This window comes from Callithrix jacchus, chromosome 3, assembly GCF_049354715.1.
Source record: "Callithrix jacchus isolate 240 chromosome 3, calJac240_pri, whole genome shotgun sequence".
Lineage (NCBI taxonomy): Eukaryota > Metazoa > Chordata > Mammalia > Primates > Cebidae > Callithrix > Callithrix jacchus.
In genome coordinates, this window is record NC_133504.1 from 90,676,186 (window position 1) to 90,697,343 (window position 21,158).

Genomic DNA, 21,158 nt, shown 5'->3' on the forward strand with positions numbered 1-21,158 from the left:
ATTAGAGAAATGCAAATCAAAACCACATTGAGATACTATCTCACACCTGTTAGAATGGTGATCATTAAAATATCTGGAGACAACAGATGCTGGAGAGGATGTGGAGAAACAGGAACACTTTACACTGTTGGTGGGAGTGTAAATAAGTTCAACCATTGTGGAAGACAGTGTGGCATTTCCTCAAGGACCTAGAAATAGAAATTCCATTTGACCCAGCAATCCCATTACTGGGTATGTACCCAAAGAATTATAAATTGTTCTGTTACAAAGACACATGCACATGTATGTTCACAGCGGCACTGTTTACGATAGCAAAGACCTGGAACCAACCCAAATGCCCATTGATGATAGACTGGACAAGGAAAATGTGGCACCTATACACCATGGAATACTATGCAGCCACATAAAAAACGATGAGTTTGTGTCCTTTGTAGGGACATGGATGAAGCTGGAAACAATCATTCTCAGCAAGCTGACACAAGAACAGAAAATCAAACACTGCATGTTCTCACTCATAGGTGTGTGTTGAACAATGAGAACACATGGACACAGGGAGGGGAGCATCATACACTGGGGTCTGTTATGGGGATAGGGGAGGGCCAGCTGGGGGTGGGGCTGTTGGGGAGGGATAACATGGTGAGAAATGCCTGATGTAAGTGATGTGTGGATGGAGGCAGCAAACCACATACTATGTATGTACCTATGCAATAATCCTACATGATCTGCACATGGACCCCAGAATCTGAAGTACAATTTAAAAAACATTTTTGAGTGGGACAGGTATATATTTGTACAGCACCAAAAGCAGAAAGTCCCAAAAAATGGACAAATTTTATCACATAAAATTTTTCTTTAAAAAATTAAAGAAAAAATAACAAACTAGGATGGTTGTGTTAGCCACACTGTAGTGAAATTGCATGATGATGTATAGTTGCCACTGTCTTGCTTTACAGAGTTCTTAGCAAAGATATCTGTTAAGTTGTAACATTAAGGAAGTCACATCCTTTAATTCTGAACATTTTTCTTGAATTATGTCTTTAATTATGTTCCTTTCTCCTATTTCTTTTGTCCTTCCCTTGTTAATCCCTATGGTTTTGATATTGGGTTATTTGTATAGTTGTACTAGTCCTCTAATTTCTTTTTTCTCCATTTTCCATCTATTTATCTTTTTGCTCTTTTTTCTTGGAAAGTTCCCCATTTACTCCAATGAATTTTCAGTTCTGCTCTCATATTTATAATTTCCACAAAACTCTTGTTTTATTTGTTTTTAGCATTCCGTTATTTAATGGATGCAATATATTCATATTTCTACCTTTAATGTGTTTCCTCCAAGGTACTTTTGCTTTGGCCTGTTTCATTGAAGATCTAATATTCTTTTGTTATTTGCTCCTATTTATGTGTGGGAAACTAAAACTCTGAATGTATGAAAAAAGTAATCAACTGTTGGCTATAGAATAATTTACCAGAATAATTTTCAATGAGAAAACCCTCACATCTTAGTCTTTAGATCTGTTCTACTGTACTGTTTATATTCTCAGAGAACATACTATATATCTGCTTCCTAGAAAGAGAAGGAATTCTGTGAAAGAGGAGTGGAAAGAAATTTGGGGAATTGCAATATTAAAACCATAAACTTTCACTTAAATGCCCTTTTAACTATAGCATCCCCTACCAATTGGGACTAGGTTCCCCAGTAAAAAGATAAACCTCTGGTTGTCTCTGGAGAAAGAACGTCTCCTACCTGCACAGAGTGGTAGTGAAAATCAAAGCAAGCCAATATCACTGATGACTAAAGGTGCTAAAATTGTAAGTATTTCAGAAAATTGAATCTCACAATCTTTCATAAAATAACACATAGCCAATTTTATTTCCGTAATACAAGATCTATTGTGTCCCTTATTCTCAGCATTTGATTTTGCCTCTTACATCACTTAGAATACAGAGTCCATGCACTGTAAATGCACCGAAGTTCTCCCCTTTAATACTAACTGTCTTTCCAATACTAATCATCCAGCTGGACTTTCAATCCCAACTCTTCTTGTTTCCTTTAAAACTTTTCTCAACACTTTGTTTTCACATCAATTTCCAACAACTTCAGCACATCCTTTCAATTGATTCATTCCTCTAATTCTACATCAAGCTATTAGTAATTCTTCCTTTCTTCAGAATTCCTTTTCTACCTCCATTCCCTTGTCATATACTTATTCCTTAACCATCTACAATTTATATTCTGACCCACTTACTCCAAGACCTTAAACTTCTTACATATCCAAACAAGTAGATTTTATCATACTCCTCAATCACTGATTTATAAAATTAATGGTGTGTTGACTACTCTCTTTTTACTATAATGACTCTTCTTTATTGAGTTTTCTTCCATGTCACAGAACACTTTCCTCATGCTCCTTCACAGTTTACTCCTCTTCCCTAGCCATCCCTATGAGATATGTCTATTTTTTTTTTTTTTTCTTTTAAGATGGCGTCTTACTCTGTCAGGCTGGAGTGCAGTTGTGCGATCTTGGCTTTCTGCAGCCTCCACCTCCCAAGTTCAAGTGATTTGCCTGCCTCAGCCACCCTAGTAGCTGTGATAACAGGTATACACAATCATATCCAGCTAGTTTTTGTATTTTTAGTAGAGACAGGGTTTCACCGTGTTGGCCAGGCTTGTCTTGAACTCCTGAACTCATGTGATCCAGCCACTTCAGCCTCCCAAAGTACTGAGAGTATAGGCAGAAGCCCTGCACCCAGATAAAACATGTCTGACCAGGATCCACTCTTCACCCAATACCCTCTTTCTAATAGGTTGCATCCAGTCTCTTTATTTTGTATAACACTATCAAGCAAATCTCTGTTTTTATATTCTTATATAAGTCATAAAAATCACCAAGAAGAGGGCATTGGAGAAAGCAATTTTTAGCCATCTGCCTGCTCAATCTCTTCCTCCTTTACATATTTCCTGCCCTTTCTTTCATTATTTCCAGCTTTAAAGTCCTTTTATATTATAACCTCAAGATACAACATTTCTATTCTCTTCCAGACATACTGATAGCACATCTGTCCCCACACTTAAGACATGCAATACATAAAAGTGCATCTCACTGTTCTTATTTCTAAATCCTCCCAGTATAACTTCATACCACTTTCAAAGTTATTTTCCTAAATCATGGATAAGACCAGTATATCTCTGCCATCAAAAACCTTCAATGGTCACATTGCTTACAGAATTAAGTTTGAATTCTCTAACGTAGTATTTAAGATCCTCCAAATTCTGGCATTATTCTTCCTTTCCAGTCTTAACTCCCATTTCCATTATTTTGTATTCTCTATGGAAGTTACACAAACCACTTACCATTTTGTTATTTCCTAAACCCACTTCATACTTCCAAGAATTCATATATGAAACTGGTTATTTTGTATTATGCTGTTTCAGTTGTTCCAAACTGTGACTTACATTGCAGTTAGTTTGCACATGTTAATTTTCCAAAACATTTCTGCAAACTCTTAAGACAAGTTCCATGCTTTAGCTACATGTGTATCCATGAAATTTATGAACATTTACATAGTAGAAGCCCAATAAACATTTGTGGCTAGATGGATGGATGGTTCAATGGATAGGTGCATGAATGAATTAGGGTAGATAACATTTCCCTTACAGGTGATTTTGCAAATAACTGAAATAAACATTCCTGTAATCAAATTTTACATAATGCAGTTTGATCTTTATTGAGCTCATGTGTTACACCAGAAAGTATAGTAAGATACCCAAAGTGACAAAAGTAATATATGACCTTAAGAGGAAAAATTGTGATCCATGTAATCTCAAATTAATTTATGATACCTGAAATTTTCTAATAAAGCAACTTCATCAGAGTCTGAGTAAATATAAAGAAATGTTAAGCAAATAGGAAAGTTTTCTTAGTGAATTGGGGAAATTCTTAACAGAGAAGCTGAGTAATTATTCAACAATGTTACTACAACTATGCTAGGAACTACTAAGTCCATATTAGATGCTGTAGGAAAACTCTACATTTACTCGTTAGCTTCCCCTTGAAATGCTGAAATCACTTCCCTGCTGATCCATTGATTTTTCACCTCTATCATGTTACACACCTGGCCAAGCCTTCCCTTGGAAAGGAACATATTATTTAATTTCTATGTGCTTGTATAGATTTATAGCTTCATTCCCTTATAGAGAAAATACTTTAGATAATTTCAATTTTTGAATATTTTAAGACTTGTTTTTATCCTAACGTATGGTCAGTCCTTGAGAATGATCCATGTGCTGAGGAGAAAAATGTGTATTCTGCAGCCATTGGATAAAATGTTCTGTAAACATTTATTAAGTCCCATTGGTCTTCAGCACAGATCATCTGATCTTTGTTGATTTTTTGTCAGTAAATTCTGCCCAATGCTGAAAGTGGAGGATTGAAGTCCCTATTGAGGTCTATCCCTCTCTTTAGCTCTAATAATATTTTATCTGCATATCTGGGACTCCACTGTTGAGTGCATATGTATTTACAATTGTTATATCCTCTGGCTGAATGGATCATTTTATCATTAAATAATGATCTTCTTTGTCTATTTTTATAGCTTTTGTCTTGAAATGTATTTGTCTGATACAAATATAGATACTACTGCTCTTTTTTGCTTTCCACTGGCATGTGATATTCTTTACCGTCTCTTTTTTTTCAGTCTATACATCTTTCTAGGTAAAGTGTGTTTCTTTTACACAACAGATTGTTTGATCTTGTTTTTAAATCCATTCACCCATTCTATATCGTTTTATTGGAGTGTTAGTCCATTTACATTCAGTGTTGTTATTAATAAGTAAGGACTTACCCTGCCATTTTGTTATTTATTTCTGAATGTTTTGTGGTCTTCTCTTCTCTTCCTTCCTTCCTTCTTCCTTCCTCCCTTATTTCCTTCCTTCCTTCCTGTCTTTTTGTGAAGATGATTTTTTTCTGGCGGTATGTTTTAACTTTTTGTTTGTTAATTTTGTGTGTATATGTTGCAGGATTTTTAAGAGTCCCATGAGGCTGGCAAATAACATAACCCATTATTTAAATGTGTTATAACATGGGGGTTATAAGCAGAATTATTAGCGGTGAAAAAAATGACACAAATGTCCTTGTGGCCACCATCACTGAGACTGTGCTGGGCAGACCTGAAGTCAGCAAAGAACCGATGACAACTTAACACTATTGCAAAAACAAACTAACAAATAAGTAAAGAGAACTCTAGTCAAAACTCGATGCTTTAACTTTATTCTCCTCCACTTTTTAACATTTGTTGTTTATACATGTGTTCTTATACTATGTCTTGAAAAGTTGTAATTATCATTTTTGATAGGTTCTAGTCTTTCTACTCAAGATATGAATAGTTTACACTCATATCCCAACAAAATTGCAGTATTATATTAGGTATTTGTGTACTTACTATTACCTGTGACTTTTCTATCTTCAGATGACTTCTTATTGCTCATTAATGTTCTTCTCTTTCAGATTGACTAGCATTTCTTATAGAACAGGTCTGGTATTGATGACATCCCTTAGATTCTGTTTATCTGGGAGTCTTTAGTTCTCTTTCATGTTTAAGGAATATTTTTGCTGCATATACTATCCCATAAGGATTTTCTTTCTTTGGCACTTTAAATATGTCATGACACTCTTCCCTGGCATATAAGATTTCCACTGGGACATCTGATGCCAGATGTATTGAAGCTCCATTGTACGTTATTTGTTTCTTTTCTCTTGCTGTTTTTCAGAGCCCTTTTTGTCCTTGACCTCTGGAAGTTTGAATATTAAATGTCTTGATGTAGTCTTATTTTAGTTAAAATTTCTTGGTTTTCCATAACCTTCTTGTACTTGAATATTGGTATCTTTCTCTAGGTTTGTAAAGTTCCCGGTTATTAGCCCTTTGAAAAACTTTCTACTCCTATATTTTTCTGGACTTCCCCTTTAAGATCAAGAACTGTTAGATTTGCTTGTTTGAGGCTATTTTCTAGATCTTATACATATACTTCATTGTTTTTCTTTTTTTCTTTTGTCTCTTCTGATTATCTATTTTCAAATAGGCTGTCTTCAAGCACACTAACTCTTTTTTCTGCTTGATGCATTGTGCTGTTGAGAAACTGACACATTCTTCAGTATATCAATTGAATTTTTCAGCTTCAGAATTTCTGCTTTTTTAATATTATTTCAATTTCTTTGTAAAATTTATCTGAAAAAATTCTGAATTCCTTCTGTGTTATTTTGAATTTCACTGAGCTACCTCAAAGTAGCTATTTTGATTATTCTGTCTGAAATGTCATATCCCTGTCACTATGGGATTGGAAGTCATGCCTTATTTAGTTCATTTTGTGAGGTCATGTTTTCCTGGATCATCTTAATGCTTGTGGATGTTTCCCAATGTCTGGCCACTGAAGACGTTTTATTTATTGTAGTCTTCACAGTGTGGGGTATTTTGTCTCCCTCCTTCTTGGTTAGATTTTCCAAGTATTCAAGGGTTATTGAGTGCTGTGATCTAAGTCTTGGTCACGAAGCTGTAACTATATTTGGGGTAACAGAAAGCCTAGTAATGCTGTGACTCTTGAAGACTCACAGAGCTACCACCTTGGTGTTCTTGGCTAAGAATTCTTAACAGAATTCCCTGGATTACCAGGCAGAGACTCTTGTTCTTTTCACTTTGTTTCCCCCTCAGTGTGGAGACTCTTTCTCCATACCGAGCTATCTAGAGCTGGGGGATGAGTGATACAAATATCTCTGTGGCCACTACCACTGGGACTATACTATGTTAGACCTGAAGCCGGCACTGCACAAGCTCTCACCCAAAGCTTGTGGTGACTACTGTATGGCTACTGCCAATGTTCACTTAAGCCCCAAAGGCTCTTTTGTCAGCAGGTGATAAATCCAGCCATCCCGAAATACTTAAGTATTTCCTCTTAGGGTGGAGACCCCTAGCCACCACGGTTTATCCTATGACAGGTGCAAAATGCCATCCAGGAGTCAAAGCCTGGAGTTAGGAACCTTAGAAACCTACTTGGTACTCTGTTCTACTGTGGCTGAAATGACATCAAGTCACAGGACAAAGATTTTTCCACCTTCCCTCTCCTTAAGTAGAAGGAGCCTCTCCCCATGGCCACCACAGTCCCAGGCCTTTGGCAAGTACTACCTGGCTACCAAGGTGTACATTTAAGGCCCAAAGGCTCTTCAGTCAGCTTCTGGTAAATGCTGCCAAGGCTGGGTGTCTCCCGTCAGAGCAGTAGGCTGAATTCTTTCTGAGTTCCTTGCATCTCCTGCAAGGCCCATGGCGAGTACTGCCTGGACATCACTGATATTTATTCAAGGCTCCAGGGCTCTTTAGTCAGCACGTGGTAAATCCTGCCAGGATTGGGTCCCTCCCTTCTAGGCAGCAGGTTCTCTTCTGGCCCAGGGTGTGTCTTGAAATGTCTTCAAGGGGCCTCAGGACTCTGGATGGTGCCCTGTTCTCCTGGACTGCCCTATTCTGCTCTCCGGGAGCCAAGGCCTGGACAGGAAGCCCAGGAGCCTGCTTGATGTTGTGGCAAAGCCAGTACTCAAGCTGCAACACAAATCACCAGCTGCTAGTACTCTCTACCCTTCACTCTACTTTCCTCAGGTCAGAGTCTCTTGTCCCCATGGCCACCACTAGAAATGTGCTGGGTCACACTTGAAGCCAACATGGCTCTATGCCTCCTGCAAGACCCATGATGATTACTGCCTGAACACCACTGATATTTATTCAAGGCTCCAGGGCGCTGCAGTCAGCAGGCAGTGAATCCTACCAGGAATGGGTCTCTCCCTTCAAGGCAGCAGATTCCCTTTTAACCCAGGGTGTCTCTTGAAATGTCTTCCAGCAACCAGGGACTGAAATGGGGGCCTCAGGACTCTGGATGTTGCCCTATTCTACTATAGCTGGGCTGGTATCCAAGTTACAAAACAAGCTTCTTTTTCCTCTTTACTCTCCTCTAGAGGAAGGAAGGAGTCTTCTCTGGACCTGGGAGCTGTGCTGCCTGAGGATGGGAGAGGGACTATGTAAGCACTCTCAGCCACTCTGGCTGGAATGTCACTAAGTCATGTGCACCACAAGTCCACTGGCTTTAAATTCAACACAGCAAGGACTAACCCAGGGGTTGTAGTCCTCGTGGCCTAGACTATCATTCAAGTTTATTTAGTATCCCAGAATACTTTAGCCCACAGTGCTCGGGCAAGCTAGCACTCAGGTTCTAATGACTGGGATACATTATTTCTTTCTGCTTAGGACTTGTCTAAATGTTCCTTCCATGGGTACCAGCTGAATTCTGCCACATGTTGCTTCCTGCTATGGCAGGACAGCACTAAGTTCCAGAGCAAAGTCTCACAATCACTGTGATCTCCATGCCCCAAGCACATAGATTCCTTCTCTACAACACACGGTGCTTCCAGGGGATGAGGGAGGGGTTGCGTAGGCCATTCAAGATTTCCTGCCCTCTTCAGTGCCCCTTTCATTAATATGATGTTTAAACCAGGTACTGTGATTGCTCACCTGATTTTTGGTTCTTATATACGTGCTTTTTTGTATGGATAGCTGTTCAATTTAGTCGTCCTGAGTGGTGGGGTAGGTGACAATCACTGGAGGAATTCTATTTGGCAGTCTTGCTCTGGCCAGTTCTTCAAACTGATACTCTTTACTTACCAGGAGCTTTACATTTATTGGTCAACATATATTTAATTGATTACTTTGAAAACCTTGATAATCATCTAGGGACAAGTGTTTTTCTTCTCTTCAAGTTTATGACTACCATACTACTGAAGAAAAGTCCAAATGATTCTAAGGAAAATGAGTTCTTAGATTCCTTGAGTTGACGGGTTATCTTTGCATTTATTTGCCATTTGTCAAAATACAAATCCTGACACATGTTCCAGTGCAATTTATTATTAAGCAACACACTCATCTAAACTGCAAGCTGACATTCCATGGAAAACTTGGACAACTTTAGGCCCAACAGATGTGCAATACGTTTTGCCCACCAATCTGACAGACTTAGAGTAATTGTTTCCCATAATGCATTTTGAATACTGTAGAGATTTCAGTGCCAGAATTGATGTTGGCTCATTAAGACCTGCGGAAATATCTAAAAAGTATGTATTAGCCCAGCAAGCCTTTCCCTGGAATGAGTATCTCAGAATAAGCACATAAATTTGGTTTGTGGTTGTTCAAATTCCTGTTCTTATACCAAATATACTGTCTCCATGGAACTAGATAAAATAACCTCTGTGGAATTTAAATGGTTTAAACAAGTAAAGGTGCCATGACTGTGTATAACATCAAACTTCTCTCCACATTTCCAAATGTTATTAATAATGTTATAGTTAACAAAAGAACTGAAATCAGTATCTACCAACTACTTTTGGCACTTGGCATTCCTGATAGTTATTCTCACATTCCTCTACTTATTTGGGAGTTGCTACATTTTTGCCTATTGAAAACTTTAGAAAGAGTGTCCATTTTATTAAGTAAGATACAAAAAAATAGTGGTGATTGCAGAGGAGGCCATTTTTCTAGACCCTTAAATCTGATCTATCTGAAAGGCCTGACAAATGTGCTCTCTACATTGAATCTTTGTTTCCATTTTCTGTGCTATCATCCTAAGAATGACTTTTATTAACTCTTTCACACAACATTGCAGTATTCTATTTATTATTTTAATGCTTTCTCCAATCAGTTTCTACCCCAACAAATCCTTTTCTTGTAGTCATTTTGCTATGTATTTATTTAAAAACAATTCAGGGGAAAACTTCTAGTGGCTCTCTCATGCCCTAGATAATAAAATATTTCCCTAAAGTTGTATTCCTTCCAATAATTTAACTTATTAAAAAAACAAGTTGGTAAGGATACAGATAAATTGGAACCCTCATACAATACTGATGGGAATGTAAAATGCTTCAGCCACTGTGGAAAACAATGTGGCAGTTCCTCAAAAAGTTAAACAGAATCAGCATAGTAGCCAGAAATTCTACTCCTAGGTATATATTGAAGAGAATTTAAAACAGGTATTCAAACAAGTACATGTATATAGCATGTTCATAGTAACGTTATTCACAAGTCAAGAGGTGGAAACTACCAATGTCCATTAACTGATGAGTGGATAAGCAACTTGTGGTATGTCTACACAATGGACTATTACATACCTATAAAAAGAAATCAAGTACTGATACATGCTAAAATATGGAAGTGTCTCCAAAATATTATGCTACACAAAAGAAGTCAGACACAAAAGGCTACATACTGTCCAGTTCCATTTATGTAAAATATCCAGGATAAATTCACAGATACAGAAAGTAGGTTGGTGGTTATTTGGGGTTGCAGGGATAAAAGAATGGGGAGAAACTGCTTGATGGTTAAGGGATTTTTTGCTGAGAAGTGATGGAAACCTTTAGGAACTGGATAGAGTGGTGATTGTACAACATTATGAATATCTTAAAATGCAACTTAATTGCTCACTTTTAAATGAAGGGTAAAAGATACAAAGTAGTAGATACATAAGATGAACAAGTGTAGTGATCCAAAGTAAAACATGAGGACTATAGTTAATAACATTGTATTGTCTTCAGAATTTTTGCTAAATGAAATATTGCTGTTCTTGTCAAACAAAATATGGGTAATTATGTGAGATGATGGATATACTAACTTGCTTCACTAGAGTAACTATTTACCAAGTTGTATATGTATCTCATAATATGTTATATACCTCATTGGCAACGAACAGAATGGGAAAAAATTTTTGCAATCTACCCATCTGACAAAGGGCTAATATCCAGAATCTACAAAGAACTAAAACAGATATACAAGAAAAAAACAAACAACCCCATTCAAAAGGGGCAAAGGATATGAAGAGACACTTTTCAAAAGAACACATATATGAGGCCAACAAACATGAAAAAATGCTCATCATCACTGGTCATCAGAGAAATGCAAATCAAAACCACATGGAGATACCATCGCATGCCAGTTAGAATGGTAATCATTAAAAAATCTGGAGACAACAGATGCTGGAGAGGATGTGGAGAAATAGAAACACTTACACTGTTGGTGGGAGTGTAAATTAGTTCAACCATTGTGGAAGACAGTGTGGTGATTTCTCAAGGATCTAGAAATAGAAATTCCATTTGACCCAGCAACCTCATTACTGGGTATGTACCCAAAAAACTATAAATCATTCTACTATAAAGATACATGCACACATATGCTCATTGCAGCCCTGTGTACAATAGCAAAGTCCTGGGACAAACCCAAATGCCCATCAATGATAGACTGGACAGGGAAAATGTGGTACATATACACCATGGAATACTATGCAGCCATAAAAAATGATGTTTGTATCCTTTGTAGGGACTTGGATGAATCTGGACACCATAATTCTCAGCAAACTGACACAAGAACAGAAAACCAAACACATGTTCTCACTCATAGGAGGGTGTTGAACAATGAGAACATGTGGACTCAGAGAGAGGAATATCACATGCTGGGAGGGTGGAGAGGGGTAACATGGGGAGAAATGCCGGATATAGTATACACCTAAAGTAAAATTTAAAAATATATATATATGTTATATATCTCAAATATACACAATAAATTTTTAAAATAAAATGGTTAACTTTACATTAAAAGAAATCTAGTCTTTCAGTACTCAGTTTCCCCCCTCAATTCTTTCTATTTTCACTTTATTAACTTAAAAATGTTTTTTCTTCCTTTCCTAGCTGAGACCTAATTTTAAGAAGAGATTAGATCAATTTACGTCATAAAACTTCTAGATTAAAATGATGTTTTCCTTAAGTGACACAGAGCAATCACAGGTTGTATAATTTGAGAATTTTTATGGTGTTTTAATTCTTTTATTATTTTCTTAAACTGTTATTTAAAACTGTAGTTGATATTTCACTTCTAATATTTTTTTGTTTGCATGTAGTGATTTTAAAAACTAGATTGTAAGAAATTTAGGGGCAGGGTTTTAATAATTTTTTTGTATTCCTTCTAGCAATCAGTACATATAGTATCTATATTTCTACCAGCTGCTGACTTAGTTGAAAATAACATTTACTGCTCCTATATGGTTCAAAAGGTTACAGTTAGATGTGAAAGAACACACACGAACGCACACACACACACACACACACACACACACTATGTATGTATAAAAGCATATGTATCAGACATTATTTTTAATTTTTTTATGGAAAATTACAAGCATCTACAGAAGTACATAGGATAAGATGAGTCCCACTGACTCATTACCCAGCTTCAACAATTATTAACTCAGCGTCAGTCTTGTTCCATCTTTAACCCACCATCTCTTTTCTTTATGCATTTTTTTGGGGTTTTTTTGTTTTTTGAGACAGAGTCTCACTCTGTCACCTAGGCTCGAGTACAATGGCACAATATTAACCCACTGCAAACTCTACCTCTCAGGTTCAAGCAATTCTCTGCCTCAGCCTCTTGAGAATAGCTGGAATTACAGGCACCTGCCACCATGCCCAGCTAATTTTTGTTTTTCTAGTGGAGACGGGGTTTCACCATCTTTGTTGGGTTGGTCTTGAACTCCTGATCTCGCGATCCACCCACCTTAGCCTCCCAAAATGTAGGGATTACAAGTGTGAGCCACTGCACCCAGCCTCTTTATGTATTGTTTAAAACTGAATCCCAGATATCACATTGACATCAGAAATATTTCTAAAAAACATTACCAATCAGATATATAATCAAGTACCAAATGGTTAATGGACTATTATTAAAACAAAAAAGGAAAGCTGCCTGAAGGTAAGGAAAATTACAGTGTAATAAGCCAATATAGTGGTAGACACAGCTATATAAAATGCTTCTTATTCCTCAAAATAGCCAGACATTCTGGTTATCTTTTCTCTAGGATAACTATCTGTATGGACATTTCCATGAACGAATAAACAACTGACTTACTCTTGTATTACAGCTTATTTACTTAAATGTGCCTTTATCCCAGAAGTTAAAATAACATTATTTAAGAAGATCATTATTTTAAAACCCATTCATCTTATTTCATTCTCATTTGTTTGTTATGCAAAATGCATTATAGAGACTCTCCTAACAGCAATGATTTATATTTATCATTCTTATAGGCAGGAACTAAGGCTCAGAAGCTGGTTAAATGCAATTAGCTTGAGAATTTCAGGCCTCAGATTTGCTGAAGTATTATATCTACAACAAAGAAAGCTCCACATAGTCTCATGGTGATGAAATTCACAGATTTCCAACACAACTACAGACATCATCTGAAATTATTTATTGATATAATTACATTCCTTGGGCTGCTTTGGAATATCTGTACTGAAAATGTACTTTATTAAGTATACACTCAGGACCCAAATTAGAATGCATAGATTATGTATTTAAGAAGATGACAGTTAAAAACGAATTTTATGGCAAGACAGTGAGCTTTGAGATCTGATAGAAAAGATGCCTGAACTGAGATGGAAGGAAAATGTTAAATTATATGACAAATCAAGACAGGTGGTCATGCAATTTAAGGTTTGAAAATTATTTTAATTTTTTCTGTCAAGTCTGGAATTTTTTTTTAAAGAATGGTTTTCATAAATTCCCTTATTTGCCATTGATATATTACTTTGTGTTGGTTAAATGTTACACATTTTTATATGCATCTCTGTATGTACAGTCCTTTCACTGTCCAAAATTATATCATTACAAAGAAAAATATTCCAAGACCAAGCAGACTGACCAAGTCCTAGTGTTTTATGGATTGAAGATAAATGTCATGATGGTAAGGAATGTACATGGGGAGTCAGGCAAATACATTCAAATTCCAGGTCAGACACAAATTGTGAAGCCTTGGACAAGTCATTTAAAACTTCTGAGTCTCAATTTACATTTACATTAAATGATCCTCAAACTTGTTTGACCTGAGGTGCTCTTAGAAGATGTAAAATTCTTGCATAAGATAAAGAATATTTACATTACACACTACATATAGTATACTATATATTAATTTCCATTATGTAAACTTAGAACAATTTTGCTTCTACAAAAAGGTGACTTTTTAATGTAGATACAGATCTTGACATCTTAATAAAACCATTTCTAAAAAACATTAAGAGATTTAAACAAGATCTAACACCATAAAAACCCTAGAAGAAAACCTAGACAATGCCATTCAGAACATAGGCATTAGCAAGGAAAGGACTTAATGACTAAAACACCAAAAGCAATGGCAACAAAAGCTAAAATTGAAAAATCAGATCTAATTAAACTTAAGAGCTTCTGCACAGCAAAAGAAACTATCATTAGAGTGAAGAGGCAACAAACAGAATGGGAAAAATTTTTTGCAATCTACCCATCTGACAAAGGGCTAATACCAAGAATCTACAAAGAACTTCAACAAATTTACAAGAAACAACCCCATCACAAAGTGGGCAAAGGATATGTACAGACATTTTTCAAAAGAAGACATTTATGCAGCCAACAATCATGAAAAAAAGCTCATCATCACTGGTCATTAGAGAAATGCAAATCAAAACCACATTGAGATACCATCTTATGCCAGTTAGAATGGCGATCATTAAAAAATCAGGAGACAACAGATGCTGAAGAGGATATCGAGAAATAGAAATGCTTTTACACTATTTCTAGGAGTGTAAATTAAACCATGTGGAAGCCTGGCAATTCCTCAAGGATCTAGAAATAGAAATACCATTTGACCCAGCAATCCCATTACTGGGTATAAACCCAAAAGACTATAAATCATTCTATTATCAAGAAACATGCACATGTATGTTTATTTTGGCACTGTTCACAATAGCAAAGACTTGAAATCAACTCAAATGCCCATAAATGACAGGCTGGAAAATGTGGCACCTACACACCATGGAATACTATACAGCCATAAAAAGGATGTGTTCTTGTCCTTTGCAGGGACATGAGTAAAGCTGGAAACAATCATTCTCAGCAAGCTGACACAAAAACGGAAAACCAAATAGTGTATGTTCTCCCTCATAAGTAGGTGTTGAACAATGAGAACACAAGGACACAGGGAGGGGAACAACATACACTGGGGCCTGTTGGGGAGTTGGGGGGGCTAGGGGAAAGATAGCAAAGGTAGGGGGAATAGGGGAGGAATAGCATTAGGAGAAATACCTAATGTAGATGATTGGGTGATGGATGCAACAAACTACCATAGCATGTGTATACCCATGTAACAAACCTGCATGTGCTGCACATATACCCCAGAACTTAAAGTATAATTAAAAAAAAAAAAGAAATTACATTTCTAAATTTTCCTGTTTATTTGTAAGTTGGGCCTTCATTTGTTATATCTCAAAAAAAGAGGATTAAGTGACATTTTACTTACTTCCTTATCACAAAGCTAATAATTGGCAGAGTCAGGATTTAAACTCAGACTATGGGGCTTGGGAGCACATGACCTTGAACATGAGCTGTTCTTCGAGAATCTCTGAACTAGATGATCCCTTTAGCGCTAAATTCCAAGATTACATTATTAATAATTTCAACAAATGCGTATTATTGATGTGCATTTTATTATACTGGGGATGGGAATATCACTATGAATCTGTTTTGTCCATCCTTGGGAAGTATGGGAAGAGAAACACAACACAGAAAATAGGAGCCACAGCGCACTGCAATGTTCCAGCTGAAAGAAGTGAGTTCCTACTCAGCTTTTAGGAGGGCATGATTAATGAGGGGGGACTTCCTAAAAAAGATGACTCTTGGGATAGTGTAATTCCAGACGGTAAAGTAGCATTAGCGAGTAAGGATCAGGTTGAGAGGAAGAGGAAGATAATGACAGTACTATTTTGGAAATGTTGCTATAGATAACCACAATTGAAAACATGAAACTGGGCTGTAATCCCAGCACTTTGGGAGGCCAAGGCAGGCGGATATACTCAGGCCAGGAGTTTGAGACCAGCCTGGAAACGTGTCAAAACCCCATCTCTACTAAAAATGCCACACACAAAATAAAAGGACTCTGAAAGTATGAAACTGGGGAACAGTGGCTTCAGCTATACTGAGATAAAGATTAAATAGTCAATATACCTTAGACTGTGATTGAACTCAAGAGAAATTATTCTCTCAGCTGCAGTAAACATGTAAGAAAAGGAAAGGGCCTAAAGCCATAATCCTAGGAAAACCCATGTTTAAGGAATGGGCATAAGAAAATAAACCCACAGGGGAACTAAAATACAGAGAAGGGGTAACCTGAGAGCAAGATGCAAGTGCTAAGGAAGAATAGTTTGTCACAAAGGCAGCAGTAAAAGTTGGATGCCACAGAGAAATCAAGTAAGTTGAGAGATTTAAAAAAAAAAAAAAAAAAGACTCATTTGTTTTAGAATTGGAGGATCTGAGGTTTTGCCAGAGGGACTCATTACCTAATTTCAGAAACCATCAAGGGACAGCCAATTTCATTTCACCTTAACCTTCATCCAGCTCTCCCTTTCCCACATTATTTAGAAGCAAATCCCAGACAGTACATAAACATTAGAAATGTTTTTAGTATGCATTACCAATCAGACACATACTTTGCCAGAGTATTTGCAGAGGGCATGTGTGTACGACGCACTCATGGTCAGAGTTACAGCATGAGTGGGAATCAAAGAACTGAACTCCCTGACAGCAGACTGCTCTTTGAGGAAGAGCATAGGGCAGGAGACAGAAAAAGAAACAAGGGGAGGACACAGAGTCTAAGAAATGGGAGGGTCGCATTTGTTTTTCTTTTTTAAAATTTTTGACCTAGAAAACACAAGAGCTTATTTATGGATCACTGGAAAGAACCTGTAGTGAGAGAGAGACAGTGGTACGTAAGCGCGCACGTGCACGCACACACACGAACAACAGTGGTGGGGGTTGGGTTGTGGATTCAAAATACAAAAAAGGTAAGGGCCGATGGTGATTCTATAAAAGATGAAAAGGGACCAGCTCCAAAGCTGTGGGACTGACCAGGAACAGAAAAATAAAAATAAAAAAGCTTCCGTGTTTTTGAGACTGGAGAAAATAAGTGATAGTGAAGGCAAATGTCACTTTTATCTGAACTGTGGGAGTCCAGAATGAAGTTTTCACCAAGAAGAAGAATAAATTCATGTTTTGAGAGAGACGAGGACAGCTAAAGTAACAGGGCTTGAAAGAGTTAGTGAAGTTGTCAAATAGTTCCTATGGGGAAGTGAAGACCTGCACAGACACAAGCAGAGGGATTGCTCAGTGTGCCCAAGGGCTCAGCGGAGTGCAGCCACAGTGTACAGTAACATAATCAACCCACCACAGGTACCTAGCTCAATTAAAGTTCTACATGGCCTAGTCTATCTGACATGTTCCTCTACATAACTAATCTGACATCACAGGCGGGCAGGCTCTCAAGAAGGAAAGATTTTCCTCAGAGAAACTGCCATTTCCGAGGTATGTCTTGCTTGCTCATGTGCTACTCCTAGTTTGCAGAGGTCAACATTCTGCCCAATATCTCAGCAGCACTGACGTGGGCTGCAGACCAATATGGCCAACAGGGGTCCACTAGCCAGACAAGCTCTGCAAATGTTTTGCTCAATCTGCACAGGGTTCTAAAATTAATAAAATTAAACATTAAACTTTGGAGTTTCCCCTTTTGTTATAAAAGTCCAGAGAGTTCTTGGTTTGTGTAAGGGACTCACTGTGGGAGAATTCTGAGGGTGCACACGCTGCTGTTCAACACAAGCCCCACCACATTGTTCCTTATCATCTTAATTCACTTATACTTGTTTATTCTAGAAAGGGAATGGTATTTATTAGGAAGATTACTAAAGATATTTATTAAGAAGATTACCAATCTAATGTCACATTTTCACCACTACAAAATACACATAAGACCACGGAAATCTATGGATAAGAAGATAAAGGCAATTCTGGAGCTAAAAGGTCTTTCCAAGATTTGTCTCTACTAACTAATAAAACCACCTATTCCTGCTTAACAGGTGAGTGCCAGTACACTGTAAAAGTTGTGAATCATTGATGTATGAAATCTCACCTGGACAATCACAATGGCCTCTCATCTGAGATTCCTGAGCTCTTCTTTTCTTACAATTTTCTTCTCCACCAGCTATACTGTTCACATATGTTGTTTGACAAATGTAGAGAACACAGCACAAAGAGGCCAAATAACTTACCCTATTACACAGCTGCTGGGTCTTTAACCAGGAAATAGGACTTCCTGTTTCTTCCCATACTCTTCATGGTCTATCTTGCTTTCTAGAATGCTATTGATTCCTGAAAATGGAAAACATAATTTCTTCCTAAACTTTTTTCCAAAAATTACACGCTGCTTATATTTTTTTGTATAAGATTTTAGCTGCTATGGTTGTGTCTCCCATACACCAACTTATGCACACATCATCTCATTTGGCAGTGAACCCATAGTAATGGTTCTCATAAAATGAGACATATTATACATAAATAGAGTGGGTTGTCTTGAAAGAGATATTTCCAGCTACTCAGGAGGCTGAGGCAGGAGAATTGCCTGTTCCCATGAGGCAGAGGTTGCAGTGAGCCGAGATCGCACCATTGCACTCCAGCCTGGGTAACAAGAGTGAAACTCCGTCTCAAAAAAAAAAAAAAAGAAAAATATATTTCTACTTCTGGTATAGGAGAGACAAATTTAGCACATATTAAAGATGTTTTGAAATAAAATACTTTTTCATTAATATTTCTTATGTCATTTAGATACTGTTATAATAGGGTTACATAGCACATCTGTATCTTATTTGGAAAAAGTATTTTAGGGGCCTGTATAAATCCAACCAAACCTGTGTTTTAAAATCCTCTTATTCTTCTCATAAGCTGGACTCTAATACATATTGCATTGGCCCTTAAAACTGTGTAATTCTAAATTTAAAGTATCATGGAATTGGCAAGATGAAAGTCTTATTAGACAACTATTCATTAATAATAGCTACACTCTGTCTTTCAGATTACTAGGGAATTAAACACATAATATTCCACCATATATAAATTTTGAATGGCACTTGTGAAAGTATAAGAATATAGTAAGTATTTAGAATAAATAGGTATTTGAATTATAATTTGGATTGTTTGATAAAAATGTAGTGCAATTCCATGAAAGTTTTGCTGATAACGATAGTAGTCAAATTCAAGGGTGTTATAATCTGGGAAGAAGCACATTTAGTCTCCTCCTGGTTGATCATGACAGTGGAGGACAGACACGTATTAAGCACTCAACTGCACTTACTGTGTGACAATCAGTGTTCAATAGGCTTTATAAATATTCAATAATTAAATTCTTACAACAAATCTATGAGATGTATACTGTTATTATTCTCATTTTACAGATGAAGAGACGCAGCTATAGAAAGATTAACTTGTCAAGATCATACATCTAACAAGTACTTCCTTCAACTCATAATTTTGTAGTTGACATTTAAATGTATTCAGGTGACACTCAGAGAAAAAAACTGAATCAATAAATAAGGCAAAGACAAGAAAAGTAAATGTAAGGCCGGTTGCCTTGCCGGGAGTCAAAGGGACACATTCATCACTCTCCTCGCCTGATAACTGCATCATCACCCGAGCTCATTATCTGGCTTCCCCGCAAAGCTTCCCTGCACCCGCCTCTGTATACCATGCCCAAGCCCATACTCAGCACTAAATTATGCATCCAACCTCCAGCCCATTCTTAAAAAACCCTGCAGAGAAATTTTTTTTAAAGATGCCCCACCGTTCCCTGCCCAGCCTGCCGGCCTACCAATGGCAGCTAGTTTCATGTACTTCCTACTTTAACTCCATGTACTTCCTGCTCCTCAACAGCCAATAGAAACACCTTCTCTTTGTTTCCCCAGTAGTCAATCAAGGCCCACTTACCCAAGGTCCTGCCTACCAATGGCAGCTAGTTTCATGTACTTCCTACTTTAACTCCATGTACTTCCTGCTCCTCAACAGCCAATAGAAATACCTTCTCTTTGTTTCCCCAGTAGTCAATCAAGGCCCACTTACCCAAAGTCCCACTTGCCTACCAATGGCAGCTAGTTTCACATACTTCCTACTTTAACTCCATGTACTTCCTACTCCTCAACAGCCAATAGAAATGCCTTCTCTTTGTTTCCCCAGTAACCAATCAATTGCCTGCACTCCCCATAAAACCCCACACCCTGAACAGCCGGGTACGACTTCTCTGGCACCCACTTGGGCCACTGAAGCTTGCCCGGGAGCTGAATAAATTGGCGTCTCACTTTTTTATACGCGCCTCAGTTTCCTCATTTTACCTCAGCAATAAATCTTACAGTAAAGCTGTAAATGAAAAAGATACAAATGCAGACAAGAGCAAAGTAGCAATGATGTACTAAACAAAAATCTAAAACCAGAAGAGAGGATGTGGAGAGATAGGAAGGAACACTTTTACACTGTTGGTGGGAGTGTAAATTAGTTCAACTTTTAAATTGTGGAATACAGTGTGGCAATCCCTCAAGGACCTAGAAATAGAAATTCCATTTGACCCAGCAATCCCATTACTGGGTATATATCCAAAGGATTGTAAATCATTCTACTATAAGGACACATGCACATGAATGTTCACTGCAGCACTGTTTACAATAGCAAAGACCTGGAACCAACCCAAATGCCCATCTATGATAGACTGGACTGGGAAAATGTGGCACATATACACCATGGAATACTATGCAGCCATAAAAAACAATGAGTTCATGTGCTTTGTAGGGACATGGATGAACCTGGAAACCATCATTCTTAGCAAACTGACACAAGAACAGAAAATCAAATACCACATGTTCTCACTCATGGGTGGGTGCTGAACAATGAGAACACATGGACACAGGGAGGGGAGCATCACACACTGGGGTCTGTGGGGTGGAACTAGGGGAGGGACAGAAGTGATGGGGAGTTGGGGAGGGATAACATGGGGAGAAATGCCAGATATAGGTGATGGGGAGGAAGGCAGCAATCCACATTGCCATGTGTGTACCTATGCAACAATCCTGCATGTTCTTCACATGTACCCCAAAACCTAAAATGCAATAAAATATATATACATATATATACACATATATATATATATATTTATAACCAGAAGATAGAGTTCTGGTACAGTCTTTCAGTTTTTAAATTGG

At 37.5% G+C, this 21,158-nt stretch overlaps 1 long non-coding RNA gene across 1 annotated transcript in view; it reads right to left on the reverse strand.

The window, feature by feature from the left end:
* The window catches only part of LOC118152229 (uncharacterized), a 238,619-nt gene extending 218,747 nt beyond the window's left edge, over positions 1-19,872 (reverse strand). The window contains exons 1-2 of the long non-coding RNA XR_004740749.3: positions 19,781-19,872; positions 18,189-18,288 (exon numbers count right to left, since the gene is read on the reverse strand). This is a non-coding gene — a long non-coding RNA (uncharacterized LOC118152229). The remainder of the gene's footprint in view (positions 1-18,188; positions 18,289-19,780) is intronic.
* Positions 19,873-21,158: the final 1,286 nt, after the last annotated feature.